Source organism: Bos taurus, chromosome 19, assembly GCF_002263795.3.
Source record: "Bos taurus isolate L1 Dominette 01449 registration number 42190680 breed Hereford chromosome 19, ARS-UCD2.0, whole genome shotgun sequence".
Lineage (NCBI taxonomy): Eukaryota > Metazoa > Chordata > Mammalia > Artiodactyla > Bovidae > Bos > Bos taurus.
The window spans coordinates 53,158,463-53,174,222 of record NC_037346.1 but is presented as its reverse complement, the minus strand read 5'-3'; the positions used below and the strand labels follow the sequence as shown (position 1 = coordinate 53,174,222).

The window sequence follows — 15,760 nt, the reverse complement described above, 5'->3', positions numbered from 1 at the left end:
AAGTGATTCGGGCAAGGTCATGCAACAAGATGTCAGGGCTACAATTTAGACCAATTTTTTCTGGACCCCAAAGCCCAAGACCAACTTAAGTTTTGGGAATCAGTATAGTCTGAAAATACAGCCCCTGTTTAAAGAGTACTAAGACTTTCAAGATGGCAACCAAAGATCATTAAAGCCAAGCCTGGGGACCTGAAGCCGCCCTGCCAGGGCTAAGCTTATAATCACTGTCCCTTTGTAGCTCTTCCTGGGGGGAGGGGGCTCCCCTCCCGAACCCCTCTCTAAAGGATGGACAATGCCTGGGCCATGTCTCTTCCAGCCAAGTCCCTCTCCTAATTTTCCCTCCTCCTACTTCATTCTGTCCGAAAGATCTGACCCCTGGAGCAAACCGCTGAAGCTCTCCAGACCCAGTCATTCCTCATTAAAAACAGTAAGGACTCGCATCATACAAGGGTGTGGGTCACCATAGAAAGTGTCACCTGTCTGGTCAAAGACTCATGGGGAGTCCAAGCCTGAGGCTCAGGGATCCCCCGCCCAGCCCCACATATGCAATGAGTCCACATCGGCCACCTGCTAGCAAGGCTTGCTGCCCCTGGGTCTGTCTCTCAATATCTCCTTTGTCTTCAAAACAGCCCTCCAGTCGGCGGGCAGGGGGCCTCCTTTTTCCAGGTGAGAGCACTTCCGAGGTGCCTGGAAGCGGCTGGAGCCACCGGGCCGTTAAGGAAGGGAGGGCGGGAAAGAGCGCCAGCTTTGCAGGCACATGGAGCTCCTGCCAGAGAGCATCAACCAGTGCAGACTCCAGAAGTGAGCCTGCAGGGCGGCCTCCATGGGCAGCAACTCGTAAAAGGCCCGTAAAAGCAACTTGTAAAAGGTTGATCTCCTGGTGGCTTCAAGTGGGACCCTGGTGTCACAAATGTGGGAGATTTTATCTGTCCCCTGTGACACCTCCGTTGCTCAGCTGAGACCTGGATGCTACTGGTAACCACTGGCAATACTGTCACGTCCTTGAAATCACAAGACAATGAGAATAGTTGTTAAGCATTTTCTCCCTAACAGGAGGTGGGTCCCTCTGCCCAGTGTTCTTGCAGCTGCTGTCTGGCCCCCGACCCCAGGGGTCCTTTCCTGAGAGGCAGGCCCCTCCCTTCCTCTGCCAAGAGCTGAGAGCAGGCCGCCTCATGCAGAGACTTTCCTACTGTTGGTGAAATCGATTCAATTGGGGATTTTGTTCCGTTTAGGCTCTGCTGCCGAAGCCGATTTTGTCACCTGACTTGATTCTGTTGGAGTCGGTCCCCTGCGCTGCGGGGGAGGCCCTGGCTGCAGGAAATCGGGGCGCACACCCCACCCCCAGCTCTACCCTCCCCTCCCGACGTCCTTCTCTAGAAAGATTGTCCCTCAGATGAGCTGATCTCCTTCTAGCCGCCCCTTGTCCTCTTCTCCAGGCCCACTGCTGAGCCAGGCCCCCCACCCCCTCAAAGGGCAGCAGCAGCAAAGAAAGTCCCAGCCTAGTCGGAAATGAAAATCACTCCCACATTTCAAGGGGCTCTGCCTCCGAGGGGGGGAGTTAGGATCAGGACCGACATCCTTAGGGGCTTGGAGACCTGAGGGCTGCTGACTACAGCAGGCCCCCCAGCTCACTGGGGCTGGACAGATGGAAGGGCAGTCCCTGTCCATGAGAGTGGATCTAGAATGTTCTCTGAGCATCCTCTACTATGCTTTGGGTGACCCTTCTAAAGCTGGGCTGCAGAGTCACTGGCAGGGGCCAGGGGCTGAGAGCTGCCTGCACTTCTGTCCTTTGTCCTAATTTGTGAGGCTGGTATGGGACCAGGAGAAGTCTGTGTTCAGATCACTCTGGTGGCTCAATCATCTTCTAGAATGCTTGGGCTCTAGGGCTAATCTGGCCAAGTGAAGGCCTCCTGCCCCACCAGTCCGCCCCCATCAGCACCCACCTGCCTGGATGCTGTTACCCCACCTGTGAACCCTTCTCGGGTTGTGCCTTTGGGCTGGAGACCCGGGGCCTTGGGTACCAGAATGTGATGGAGGGTTGCTGCCTGCCTAGTGGGTGTCTGGACCTCACCGCCTCAGTTTCCTCAGTGGAGGAAAGTTCCCACCTCATGGGGTGGCCTTGATGATTGATTGAGTGAAGACTTCTGATTATGCAGCATGGGGTCCTCAGCAAATGTGAGGCATCACAGCTCTTTTCTTTACCTTTAGAGGGTGGAGTTGGACTCTGGGAGGTGGCAGATTATCTGGGAGGCAGCAAGTCTGGCCTCTCTCCTCCATACTTGGAGGCTGCTCCCAATTGTGGGGCTCAGGGAACCCCAGTGATGCCCTAGAAATGCCCATGTCATCAGTATGGCTTGACGGATGTTTGCTCTCAGGCAGGCTGGGGGTACAGTTACCAGGCATCTCCACATGTCTGATTCTCCAGTCTGCTTATCCCTCAGACACCCTTATCCTGAGAAACAGCCCCTCCATCCACTCAGTCACTCAGCTCAAAGCCCCGGAGTCATTGTTAAACCTTCTTCCTCTCCTACCGTCTTCCCAGTCCAAGCATCAGTGAGCCACTCAGGGCTTCCTCCCAAACAGGTCCCCACTCCTTCCTTTCAGGACCTGCCATTGACTAGGTCCAGGCTTCCATCAAACCAGCCAATCCTAAAGGAAATCGATCCTGAATATTCATTAGAAGGACTGATGCTGAGGCTCCAATATTTTGGCCACCTGACATGAAGAGACAACTCATTGGAAAAGACCCTGATGCTGGGAAAGAGTGACGGCAAAAGAAGGGGCTGGCAAAGGATGAGATGGTTGGATGGAATCACTGACTCGATGGACATGAGTTTGAGTCAACTCCGGGAGTTGGTTATGGACAGGGAAGCCTGGCATGCTGCAGTCCATGGGGTCGCAAAGAGTCAGACAGGACTTAGTGACTGAACAACACAACAGCAAGGTTTCCGTTGTGTTATCCGTGCCCTGGGTTCCCACCCCACCCCTCCGTGATCCCACAGCCCTGAGAAGGAGGGCCGACCTCTCCCATCTCCCATTCTTAGCTCTGCCTGACTGGCCTTCCTGAGCCAGACTTCCTGTTTCCATCTCTCTCTGTCTCCCTCTCCCTTTCTCCTCTTGGGGAGTTTCCTTCCAGAGATCTCGTCCCCTCCTTCCCAGCTGCTTCCTGCTCTCGGCCCCTCTGCCCAGCACACTCTGTCCCCAGACTGCCGGGTTGGTTAGACTTCAGAGATGCCTTGCCCTCCAGGTTTGAAGCGCAATTGGGCCCTGACACAGCTGTCTAGTTCTCTGCATAGCGCAGGGCTCCCCTTTGGTAACTTTGTCTGTGAACTAACTCCCCTTCCACCCCAGACTCTTGGCTCCATGAGCTCAGGGGCTTGTCTGTCTTCCCCTTTGCTCATCCACATCCTAACCCCTGGGACAGTGCTGACCACAGAGTACATGCTCAGTCAAGTGGGCTGAGCAAAAGGAACAGAGGAGCTACGCTGTCCACCCCGACCCCACCCCTGTTGCGGGCGTCCAGCGGGCTCTCTCACAGATGCACAGCCATCTTAGCATTTGTCCGGCACTCGCTGTGTGCCCAGCTCTCTGCCAGGTTCGGACGGAAAAGTAGATGCAGCATCAGTCCACCCTGAAGATAAGCTCTTGTTATGCCCCTCACTCCCATCTCCAGCTCACTCATTAACACCCTGCAACCAAGGGCCACACCATGAGTTTGGGTTAGAAGTGACGAGTGCTTTCAGAAAACACTAGGATAGGCGGTGAGATGACCTTGAAGGAGGCGGCTCTGGGTTTGGCCTGGCCCTAGGAGAGGAGAGTGAATATTTCCTTTAGACACAGTTATCACAGGTACAAACAAGTACCCGTGCACAGGTGTTCATGGCAGCACTGTCCTCAGGGGCCGAGAAGTGAAAACAGCCCAAGTGTTACCAACAGATAAACACGCTGTGGCCCATCCACACAGTGGAATATCACTCAGCCACAAACAGGAGTGGAGCGCTGACACCTGCCACAACACAGATGAACTCGGGAAACATTCCGCAGAGGGAAATCAGCCAGACACAGAGGCCACCAAGGGTATGATTCCACTGATGTGAAACCTCCAGAAGAGGCAAGTCCATGGAGACAGAAAGACCATTAGCAGCTGCCTAGGGCTGGAGGGTCTGGGGAAATGGGGTGTCACTGGTCCTGGGTGCAGGATTTCTTTTGGGGATGATGAAAGTGTTCTGGAATTGATTATTGTGATAACTCTGTGAATACATGAAAAATCCTTACATTGTATTCTTAATTTGTTGGCGGGAGGTTCAAGACGTTTTCATCTTCAGAGCTTCGTGCCCTTTAAATGGGTGAATTGCATGATGTGAGAATTGTATCTCAGTTATTTTTTAAAAAAGAAAAAGAGCTAGTGTTTCTGTAGCCAACTCACCTGCCAGGTGGTCCCTGAGCACATGAGTGCACTGGCCCACTCTGCCCATGATACCTGTGATGCCGCCTCCCTTACAGGTGGGAAACTGAGGCTTGGAAGGTACGCTTGCCCAGGCTTGTAGGGGCTGGTGGGGGGGTGGTGCAGAACTCGCACGCTGGTGCATGTGGTTCTAGACTCTGCACACTCAACCACCACCGTGTCTGCCACGGGCACAAGGTGAGCCTGAGATGAGGTCAGCCATCGCCTTGCACACGCTCTGAACATCAGCCTGTCTGTTAGGTTAGGCTGAAAGTGATGGTGCTGCCAGCTCAAGCTTTGTCTGGGGGGACACTGGGGAGGCTGAGCTTCACATCCCACCAGGGACCAGAGGAAGCCGAGAGTGGCCAGGCTGCCCTGCCCCCAAGCTCAGCCCACCTGGCCCCTGGCTGCTCGCACCTCCATGCCCCTGAGCTTAGGTCTGGTTCTTTGCATTGCATGCTGCCCTGCCTGGCTCTGCCCGAACCCGTCAACGCTCTGAGGCCTCCAAGGACTCCGTGGTGGGGGGCGGGCTGCAGTTCATCCTGTACCTTGTACTGTAAATACAGATATAAGTATTACAATTTAGTTTAATATTTAATATCATCGGGTTAATACGCATTCCAAATGCCATAAATAATCATTAGCTGAGGGTTCTAATTGTGCTGGTGGGATCCGACTTCATGACTAATTTAAAGACCAGAAGACGTTCCCATATTCAGCTACCCTAAACGCCATAAATTAACCTGCAGCCCCATCTCTGTCGTCAGAACCACTGGGATGCGCCAAGGAGAGGACAGGCTGCTGGGGCCCTTTGCCCAAGCTGCCCTAAGCACACTGCCTGGCTGGGTGGGGGGCTGGCAGGCTGCCCACTGTGGGGCCTGGGCAGCCCCACGGGTCAAGGGGCAATGTCAGCTGAGAGGGTTGCCTCTCGGGAGGAGGCTGGCTTGAGGAAAGGTTGTGTTGAAGGCTGGAGAAATGAGCTGCTTGCAGAAGAAAGCAGAGGAGGAGGGTGGGCAGGCCTACTGGAAAATTCTATGGGCTCTGGGGATGCCGTGTACAAATCAGAAAGCCCTGAAACAGTCCACCTGGCAGCCTCCAGACCCTGCTCATGGCCTGCAGGACACTCCAGGAGGTGAAAGGTTGTTTCAGCAGGATTCTGGGTACAGCAACCCACGTGGGCCCCAGGATTTCTGACCCAGCAAAACCTGAAGAGATTCATGGGTCAGGAAGTAGGTTTCTAAACCCCTAATCAGGGCACAGAGTCTGGCCAAAGATTTTTGTTTGGTATGAGGAGGGAGCCTGGACAAGGATGGCATAGATTTCAAATACTCACAAAACCTCACTTTTGAGAGTGTATAGTGATTGCAAGGTGCCACATCTGGAATTGGGATTGTCCCAGAAGATCTAAGATGAGCATTGGCTGTGGGGAACCAGGCCAGCTCCTTCCCAGCCTGTGTGCTGCTCGCATTCAGCCCTGTGCCAGCCGGGCCTGAGCCTCAGCCTCGTGCTCTGCCAACTACAGCCTCACATGGAACCTCACGGGCTGGGTGAAACCTCCTGTCCCTGCCCTGCGTGGGGGCTGCAGGCCCAGGTCTGCTTGGCTGGAGTAGCCAGGGTGAGTGATACCAGAACCAGAGGAAGCTGCAGTTCAGTTCAGTTCAGTTCAGTCGCTCGGTCGTGTCCGACTCTTTGCGACCCCATGGACTGCAGCATGCCAGGCCTCCCTGTCCATCACCAACTCCCGGAGTTCACTCAAACTCACGTCCATCGAGTCGGTGATGCCATCCAGCCATCTCATCCTCTGTCGTCCCCTTCTCCTCCTGCTCCCAATCCCTCCCAGCATCAGAGTCTTTTCCAATGAGTCAACTCTTCGCATGAGGTGGCCAAAGTACTGGAGTTTCAGCTTTAGCATCATTCCTTCCAAAGAAATCCCAGGGCTGATCTCCTTTAGAATGGACTGATTAGATCTCCTTGCAGTCCAAGGGACTCTCAAGAGTCTTCTCCAACACCACAGTTCAAAAGCATCAATTCTTCGGTGCTCACCCTTCTTCACAGTCCAACTCTCACATCCATACATGACCACAGGAAAAACCATAGCCTTGACTAGATGGACCTTTGTTGGCAAAGTAATGTCTCTGCTTTTCACTATGCTATTGGTCATAACCTTCCTTCTAAGGAGTAAGCGTCTTTTAATGTCATGGCTACAATCACCATCTGCAGTGATTTTGGAGCCCAAAAAAATAGTCTGACACTGTTTCCACTGTTTGCACATCTATTTCCCATGAAGAGATGCCATGATCTTCGTTTTCTGAATGTTGAGCTTTAAGCCAACTTTTTCACTCTCCTCTTTCACTTTCATCAAGAGGCTTTTGAGTTCCTCTTCACTTTCTGCCATAAGGGTGGTGTCATCTGCATATCTGAGGTTATTGATATTTCTCCTGGCAATCTTGATTACAGCTTATGCTTCTTCCAGCCCAGCGTTTCTCATGATGTACTCTGCATAGAAGTTAAATAAGCAGGGTGACAGTATACAGCCTTGACGTACTCCTTTTCCTATTTGGAACCAGTCTGTTGTTCCATGTCCAGTTCTAACTGTTGCTTCCTGACCTGCATATAGGTTTCTCAAGAGGCAAGCCAGGTAGTCTGGTATTCCCATCTCTTTCAGAATTTTCCACAGTTTATTGTGATCCACACAGTCAAAGTCAAAGGCTTTGGCATAGTCAATAAAGCAGAAATAGATGTTTTTCTGGAACTCTCTTGCTTTTTCCATGATCCAGCGGATGTTGGCAATTTGATCTCTGCTTCCTCTGCCTTTTCTAAAACCAGCGTGAACATCTGAAAGTTCACGGTTCACGTATTGCTGAAGCCTGGCTTGGAGAATTTTGAGCATGACTTTACTAGCATGTGAGATGAGTGCAATTGTGCAGTAGTTTGAGCATTCTTTGGCATTGCCTTTCTTTGGGATTGGAATGAAAACTGACCTTTTCCAGTCCTGTGGCCACTGCTGATACACCAAATTTGCTGGTGTATTGAGTGCAGCACTTTCACAGCATCATCTTTCAGGATTTGAAATAGCTCAACTGGAATTCCATCATCTCCACTGTTTGTTCATAGTGATGCTTTCTAAGGCCCACTTGACTTCACATTCCAGGATGTCTGGCTCTAGGTAACTGATCACATCATCATGATTATCTTGGTCGTGAAGATCTTTTTTGTACAGTTCTTCTGTGTATTCTTGCCACCTCTTCTTAATATCTTCCGCTTCTGTTAGGCCCATACCATTTCTGTCCTTTATTGAGCCCATCTTTGCATGAAATGCTCCCTTGGTATCTCTAATTTTCTTGAAGAGATTTCTAGTCTTTCCCATTGTGTTGTTTTCCTCTATTTCTTTGCATTGATCGCTGAGGAAGGCTTTCTTATCTCTTCTTGCTATTCTTTGGAACTCTGCATTCAGATGCTTATATCTTTCCTTTTCTCCTTTGCTTTTCGCTTCTCTTCTTTTCACAGCTATTTGTAAGGCCTCCCCAGACAGCCATTTTGCTTTTTTGCATTTCTTTTCCATGGGGATGGTCTTGATCCCTGTCTCCTGTACAATGTCACGAACCTCTGTCCATAGTTCATCAGGCACTCTATCTATCAGATCTAGTCCCTTAAATCTATTTCTCACTTCCACTGTATAATCATAAGGAATTTGATTTAGGTCATACCTGAATGGTCTAGTGGTTTTCCCTACTTTCTTCAATTTAAGTCTGAATTTGGCAATAAGGAGTTCATGATCTGAGCCACAGTCAGCTCTTGGTCTTGTTTTTGCTGACTGTATAGAGTTTCTCCATCTTTGGCTGCAAAGAATATAATCAATCTGATTTCGGTGTTGACCATCTGGTGATGTCCATGTGTAGAGTCTTTCCTGTGTTGTTGGAAGAGGGTGTTTGCTATGACCAGTGTGTTCTCTTGGCAAAGCTCTATTAGCCTTTGCCCTGCTTCATTCTGTATTCCAAGGCCAAATTTGCCTGTTACTCCAGGTGTTTCTTGACTTCCTACTTTTGCATTCCAGTCCCCTATAATGAAAAGGACATCTTTTTTGGGTGTTAGTTCTAAAAGGTCTTGAAGGTCTTCATAGAACCGTTCAGCTTCTTCAGCGTTACTGGTTGGGGCATAGGCTTGGATTACTGTGACATTGAATGGTTTGCCTTGGAAATGAACAGAGATCATTCTGTCGTTTTTGAGATTGCATCCAAGTACTGCATTTCGGACTCTTTTGTTCGAAGAGTTAGAGGAGGCTTAGCCCAGCCTCTCTGGGAAGGATGAAGACATGTAAACCTGGAGAGGACAGGGCTTACCCAGGTCACCTGGCCAGTGCATGCAGGGCCAGCATCTAGACCCACCCTGGACATCATTACTTCCTGGAGGAACAGGAACACCAACAACAGGTTTTGACCGAGTGCATTCATGGTGCCAGCTGCCTTTGTACTCTCACCGCGTCCACTTTCTCATACGCTCCTCCCACAGCTCTGAGGTATGCGCCATTTATACACCCATTTTGGGACTTCCCTGGTGGTCCAGTGGTTATGAACCCACCTTAACCAATGCCGGGGATGTGGTTCAATCCCTGATTGGAATAAGATCTCACATGCCATGGGGCAACTAAGCCCTTGTGCCACAACTAGAGGAATCCTGCATGTTGCAGTGAAGACCCAGCACAGCCAAAATAAACAAATACATACATACAGCACGTCCATTCTACAGATGAGGAAACTGGGGCTTGGAGAGCTTCAGACACCCAATCATTAGGTGGCAGAACCGGGTCTAAAATTCCACACTGTGAGTAGGAGGTGCGTAGGGGAGAGACTGGTGATGGCCCTGGGTTCTTGGGAACTGGCAGGAAAGAAGACACAGAATCAGATTAGCAGGACCTGTGTCTCCACTCCTCTAGGGCAGGCGCATAGAAGGTGTTCCATGTTTACTGACACGGTTTATACTTCCCCTCTGATGTTTATAACAGGGCCTCCTTTAGCATCTGTGCTTCTGGACCTCTAGTTATGCCAAGATTCTGGTGGGTGGAGGGAATGCCCTGTCGCAGGAGCCCTGGGCAGCAGGAGCACAGAGCTGGGCATGTAGTGAGTGCTCGGTCAGTGCTGGGGTCTGCCCGAATTAGAGACCATGTGTGTGCTTAGTCGCTCAGTCACGCTTGACTCTCTGCGACCCCGTGGACTGTAGCCCGCCAGGCTCCTCTGTCCATGGGATTCTCCAGCCAAGAATACTGGAGTGGGTTGCCATGCCCTCCTCCAGGGGCTCTCCCCAACCCAGGGATTGAACCCAGGTCTCCCACATTGCAGGCGGATTCTTCACTGTCTGAACCACCAGGGAAGCAGAGAGACCATGTAACATAGTCCAAATAACCCTGGGTGGCACTTCTGGCCAGTGCTCCTTTCCACCTTCTCTGTCCAGCTAGTATTTGCTCAATAAACACAAATAAACACAAATGTTACCTGAGCTCCCCACAACTAGCGAGGTGGGTCTGCTTTGAAATGATATGAACCTTATCACCTGGGAATTCTTGGCTCTGCTTGACCACCCTTGCAGGAGACCACCTTCTCTGAAATGCGGATGCAAATGTCTGTCATCAAGGATGTTAGGAACAGGCTTCCCTGGGGGGTCCAGTGGTTAAGAATTTACCAGCCCATGCAGGAAATTCGGGTTTGGTCCCCGAACCAGGAAGATCCCACATGCCTCGGAGCAACTAAGCCCATGTGCCATAACTACTGAGCCAGCACCCTAGAGTCCGTGCTCCACAACAAGAGTTGTTGTTGTTGTTCAGTCATAAGTCATGTCTGACTTTTTGCAACCCCATGGACTGTAGCACACCAGGCTTCTCTGTCCTCCACTATCTCCTGAAGTTTGCTCAACTTCATGTCCATTGAGCCAGTGAGGCTGTCTAACCATCTCATCTTCTGCTGCCCCCTTCCCCTTTTGCCTCCAATCTTTCCCAGCATCAGCGTCTTTTCAGCCACAGCAATGAGAGGCCTCACACTGCTACGAAGAGTAGCCCCTGCTCACCGCAACTAGAGAGGGCCTACTTGCAGGAACGAAGACCCAGTGCAGCCAAAAATAAATAAATAAATCTTAAAAAAAAAAAAGTTAGGAAAAAGGACCAGTGTCACCTTGGGAGGAACAACTGGAGGTCTCGGTGAACAAGAGATGAAAGACACTGGTCTAGGAGAGCTTGGCTAATCGGTGTGTGTAGGAGGGTGAGGGACACCCATGGTGGTGGTGGTAGTGGTGCTGGAGTGATGCCCCAAACTGACTGTTAGGGGCTGAATGATGTCCCACAAATTCATGTGCTGAAGCCCTAACCCCCACTGTGATTGTATTTGGAGATGGGGCCTCCAGGGAGTTAATGAAGATGGGATGAGGTCATCAGGGTGGGACACCAATCTGATAGGGTTAGTGTCCATATAAGAAGAGAAGGAAATACCAAAGATCTCTCTGTCCCTACGTGAACACAGAGGAAATAACGTGTGAAGACACAGGAGGATGGCCACTGTCAACAACCAGGAAGAGCACCCTCATCAGAAACCACCCCTGAAGTCACCCTGATCATGGATTGCCCAGCCTTCAGAACGCTGAGAAATGCCTGTTATTTAAGCTGTCCAGTCAATGGTGTTCTGTCGTGGCAGCCTCAGCAGGCTAATACAGAGGCAAGGTGCTATTTCACGATGGGAGGGTTTGCTTTGGATGTTGGGAATGTAAATATTTCCATTTACAAGTGCAGTAGAAAGTAAAGTGAGGGCTTCTCTGGTGGCTCAGAGCAGGAGACGCGGGTTCGATCCCCGATCCAGGAAGATCCCACATGCCACGAAGCAATGAAGCACGTGTGCCACAGTATTGAGCCTGTGCTCTAGAGCCCTGAGAGCCACAACTACTGAAGCCTGCACCCTAGATCCTGGGCTCCATAACAAGAGAAGCCCATGCACTGAAACTAGAGAGTAGCCCATGACGCAGTGAAGACCCAACACAGTCAAATTAATAAATAATAAAACTATTAAAGAAGTAAAGTGAGAGATTTTACTGTCAAACCTTGAGAATTGTGTACCACCTGTGTTATGTGGCTGCAAATCTTAGACCCAACATTCAAAGACAGGTGGTGGCCACCTGATGCCTGGGGATTAGGCTTCTAGGTGCCCAGGACTGGGTGCAGCAAGCCTGCCTCTCCTCTTTGACGTACTCCCTCAAAGCTGCTCTTGCTTCTCTGTTGTGAAGCAGGTGACGGAAGGGACCCCAGTGCAGTGTTCTTCCTCTCTTCTTCCCTCACCCACCAGCTCCCTTGGAACTCAAGGGAATGTCTTGAGAGTTAAAGCAGTGGTGTGTGTGCGCATGTACATGTGTGATGTCCTTCCTAGAATAACCTAGAGTGGCAAGGCATGGTCCAGAGGAAAAGATCACCCCACCCACAGAAGACGACCAAACCAGCAGCTGTAGATAGAGCTAGAAGTCACAAATCAACACGTGTGTGCACACACGTACACCATGAATCCATCAAAAAAGGAAGCATGCAGGCCTGTTGGGTGTGATAGGTGACGGGCTGAAGAAGAGATGAAGGGTGGTGGCTCAGGAACCCAGGGGCTTTTGGGCACAGAACACACACACACACACACACACACACACACACACACACACACACACACACACACAGAGTCTGGGAATACGAGGCCTGTCCAGTTTTCCATAGGTACCTTCCATACCCACTCTGCAAGCAGTTCCAAAGGGAGGGCTTCACACTCACCTGCTTTGAGCAACAGGTTGGCTCTCCGGCGTCATTTAGGGACACTTTTGGAGAGAACATACTCCTTCGATGGGTCTGCATTTTAGAGAGTGAATTTAAATTAAGGTTGTAGTTACGTAAATAGATTGAAGGAACACATGGGCTAAGGGCTCCGGAAGTTGGGATCAGGTGCTATGCTGTGTGCACCCCTTGCATCAGAGCAGAAAATGATAAACCAAAACATCCAGCTTACGCTTTTGCACACCCCCAGGTACCCCTGTGTACATGCCATCCTGAGACCAGGGACAGAGCAGGATGCCAGGGAAAGCTGTCTGTAGATGGGGTCCTTTCCTTTCCATTACAGAACAGCTGTGGTTACATGGGGCATGGCTCTGCCGTCCATCACGTACTGCTGAGAACATCCTGGGCAGGACCCTCCATAAATCAAGGGTGGAAGAGGTGGCGAACCAAGCATGTTAGCAAGAGAAAGGGCTGCATGAAAGATGAGCCACTGTCATTCCCAGACCACATGCATCGTCTCTGTCGGCAGGTGGGGTGACTGATTTAGCGGGAGCCTCGGAGCCAGACAGACCTGGGTTCCAGTCCCCAGGGCAGCCTAGTTGTGTGGCCTTGGGGACTTCCTTCCAGTCAACTTTGAACCTGAGCTTCCTTGTCAGTGAAATGAGGCAAGCGTTGCAGGGCTGGGGGAGGGACAAGGTGCTGTGATGGGAATTCTCCAGGTGCCTGGGGCATGGAAAGACGGGTGTTGGCATGTGATCAGGCCAGGATGGCCCGACTGCCCTTTGGATATTGCATCAGCATCCACAGCCCTTCCCAACCAGCATTCCCGGCTCAGCTTTTGTCCTGCCAGTGACCGCATTGTGGGACCTTGCTGAGGTTCACACCCGATGGTGTATGGATTTAACTGCCATCCTCAAGGGCTTTCAACACATCAAGAGGTGTTAAATTCAATAAGCGGCCTTGAGGGTTTTGTTTTTGAGCATATATATATATATATATATATATATATATATTTACACACATATACATAATCTTTCCCTTGGCCAAGCTTGCTCAGTGCTGGCTTTGGGTGCTCAGAGATCCTAGTGAACAAACAGTCATGAGGGAAATAAACACCCATTAGGCTGCACACAGACGCATCCACATAGGCACAACCCATTAATTTGATCACTGTGGAGCTGGTCCACGGACTTTGCTGAGACAAATGTATCTGGGTGGTGTGGGGTGGGAAGGGGACGACAAGAGAATGACATTAATTCAGAGGTTGTCGTATTGGGTTGCAGTTTTATTTGCTTCTTGAGATAGTGCTGACCAAATGCCCTACAGCTTATTACTGACCATGCAGTTCTGGAGTGGGTTTGGGCGAGCAAAGGGATGGGGTTTGGGACACAGGGAGCTGCGGGGTGGGAGCAGGGGTGAAGAAGGGGAACTTTCCTGCAAATACAATCAAGGAGAAGGTTGCTTGAAAACACAGGCGTAAAAGAAGGACTATGGGGGCGGGGCTGAGAGTGGAGGAGCCGCGGTGCTGGCTGAATAAAGTACAGGAAAACTTCCATGTCAAAATGTTTTCCCCCTAAGGGATTCGCTGATGCATTTCCTTTTTAGAAAAGGGTTCTTTTCTTCTCTCGGGAGCTTAATTTCATTAGGAATGAAAAATGACGAGAGCCAATTGGACGAGCTGCTTAGACCCAGCCTGAACTGCTAGCTCAATGCACTTCATGTTTATTTAGCTGAAAGCCTGAGTGTGAAGCAGAGGAAAGAGGGGCACGGGGCAGGCGGGGAGGATCACTTCATGGGCGTAGGGGAGAGGCAGGCTGCCAGTTCAGACAGGGTCCTTGAGCTTTGGGGAGAGGGGCCCAAGGGGAAGAGGCCATCTCGGCAGGGGGCTCCAGACACGCCCTCTCTGGGCTGCCTGGACCCCTCATCGTCTCCCTTTGAGGATTCCCAAACCTTGGTTGGAACTGTCACCCACATCTCTCCCAAACTCAGAGGTCGACTATACCACAGTGGGCCCAAAGTGGGAGGGGGGCCCATCTGACAGCGGGTTGTGGCGGGGGGAGCTCCCTGCCTAGGGGGCAGGCTAAAGGAAGAGAAAGTTGGACCCCTGCAAAGCCAGACTGACCCTCAGCTCCACCTGGAGCTCATTAGTACCAGCATCTTTGCAGTTCAAGTGGCCCGGCCAACGGTTCTTACTTTAACTGCCTGAGAAACAGAACTAAAGGGAAAGAGAGGAAACAGCCAGCACCTCGTGTGATCTAAGTGGCTCTGTTTTTAGAGCAGGTGTGGGAAGTTTCCATTTTCAGGAAAGACATCCAGGCGGGGGTGGGAAGAGAACTCATGCTAAAGTCAGGGGTATTTTGCCACATGGACCAGGAAGGAGCAGCCACCGGCGGCAGTTTTTGCTTTCTTTCCCTGTTTGGCTTTTATAGCTTCTAGAATAGAAGACAGAGATGAATGTTTTCCCATGCTAAGGTAACATTCCTATTTTTCGCAGGTAAGTGCAGCCTGGGTTTGGAAACACACCAGATCCCGGTGAGATTGGTCGTAAGTGCTGGAGCTGGAGAGAGGACCCCCTGGGGAGGACGTGCTGGCCCCCAGAAATGGGTTTCTGACCCACGCGTAGTTGAGAACCCTTCCCGATCCCAGAACCCAAGCTGTGGCTGGTCAGGCAGAAATGGTGCTCCAGCCTCAGGCTAGCCGTGGCCTCAAGCTGGGTCCAGCTGTTAGAACTGAAGATTTCATAGTGAAGGTATTTCGCACTGTTCATGGAATTGTCCCGTTCCTTTATTTACTTCTTTTCTTAGAAGTGGAAATGCATCCTGAAAGCCAGCTGATTTTTATCTGCCCCACGTTTTCATGGGCCGGTGCCTGGTATGGACAGTCTTGTCTCAGACGTAGGGTTGCTCTGGAGAATGGGGTGGGAAGCCCATGTACCATCTGGGGTTTAGAAAATCTTTCAGTAAAACCTGGCTTATGATAGTTAATAGCTTTCTTAAATGTTTTGTTTGTTATGCCTAAGTTCATAATCCAAAAGTCATGTTCATAAAACAACAGCAATTACAAAAGAATAAAAAAATGGGACAGTAAGGCAATCGAGTTGGGATCCTCTTTGGCACCGAAGGCTTATAGTCATAAGGAGATGGCTGGCAACAGGCGTGCACTTGGACAGATGAGTCTGTCCATGATTTTGGGGTCACAAAGGAGATGAAGAGATGGCAGGCTTGGGGCCCTTCACTCTCTTTCAGTCCCAGGGTTCAGATGGGAGAGGAACCATTCCAGAGAGAGCCCCCAAACTTTGTAGACAGTCATGGATTTGAAACCCTGCCCAGATATTTCTGTCTGGTTGACACCAGGGAAATTGTTTCACTTGCTGAGCCTCAGTTTTCTCGTCAGCAAAATGGGAGTGGTGGTACCTGCCCCTCAAGGTGCTGGAGACTTAGGGAGGCGATGCTTGGCGAGGCAACCCCTTTGCCAAGAGTAGCTGAACCCTACTCTGGGGCTGTGACCCTCTCCCAGCTCCCACAGAAAAGCTG

At 50.8% G+C, this 15,760-nt stretch overlaps 1 protein-coding gene across 7 annotated transcripts in view; it reads right to left on the bottom strand.

Annotated features, from left to right (window-relative positions):
* RBFOX3 (RNA binding fox-1 homolog 3) overlaps positions 1–15,760 on the bottom strand; it is a 445,251-nt gene that overhangs the window by 164,018 nt on the left and 265,473 nt on the right. The window contains exon 4 of one of the 7 annotated variants that reach the window (XM_059877939.1): positions 12,228–12,302. The gene's annotated coding sequence lies outside the window, so the exon portion shown is untranslated. 7 annotated transcript variants of the gene reach the window in all.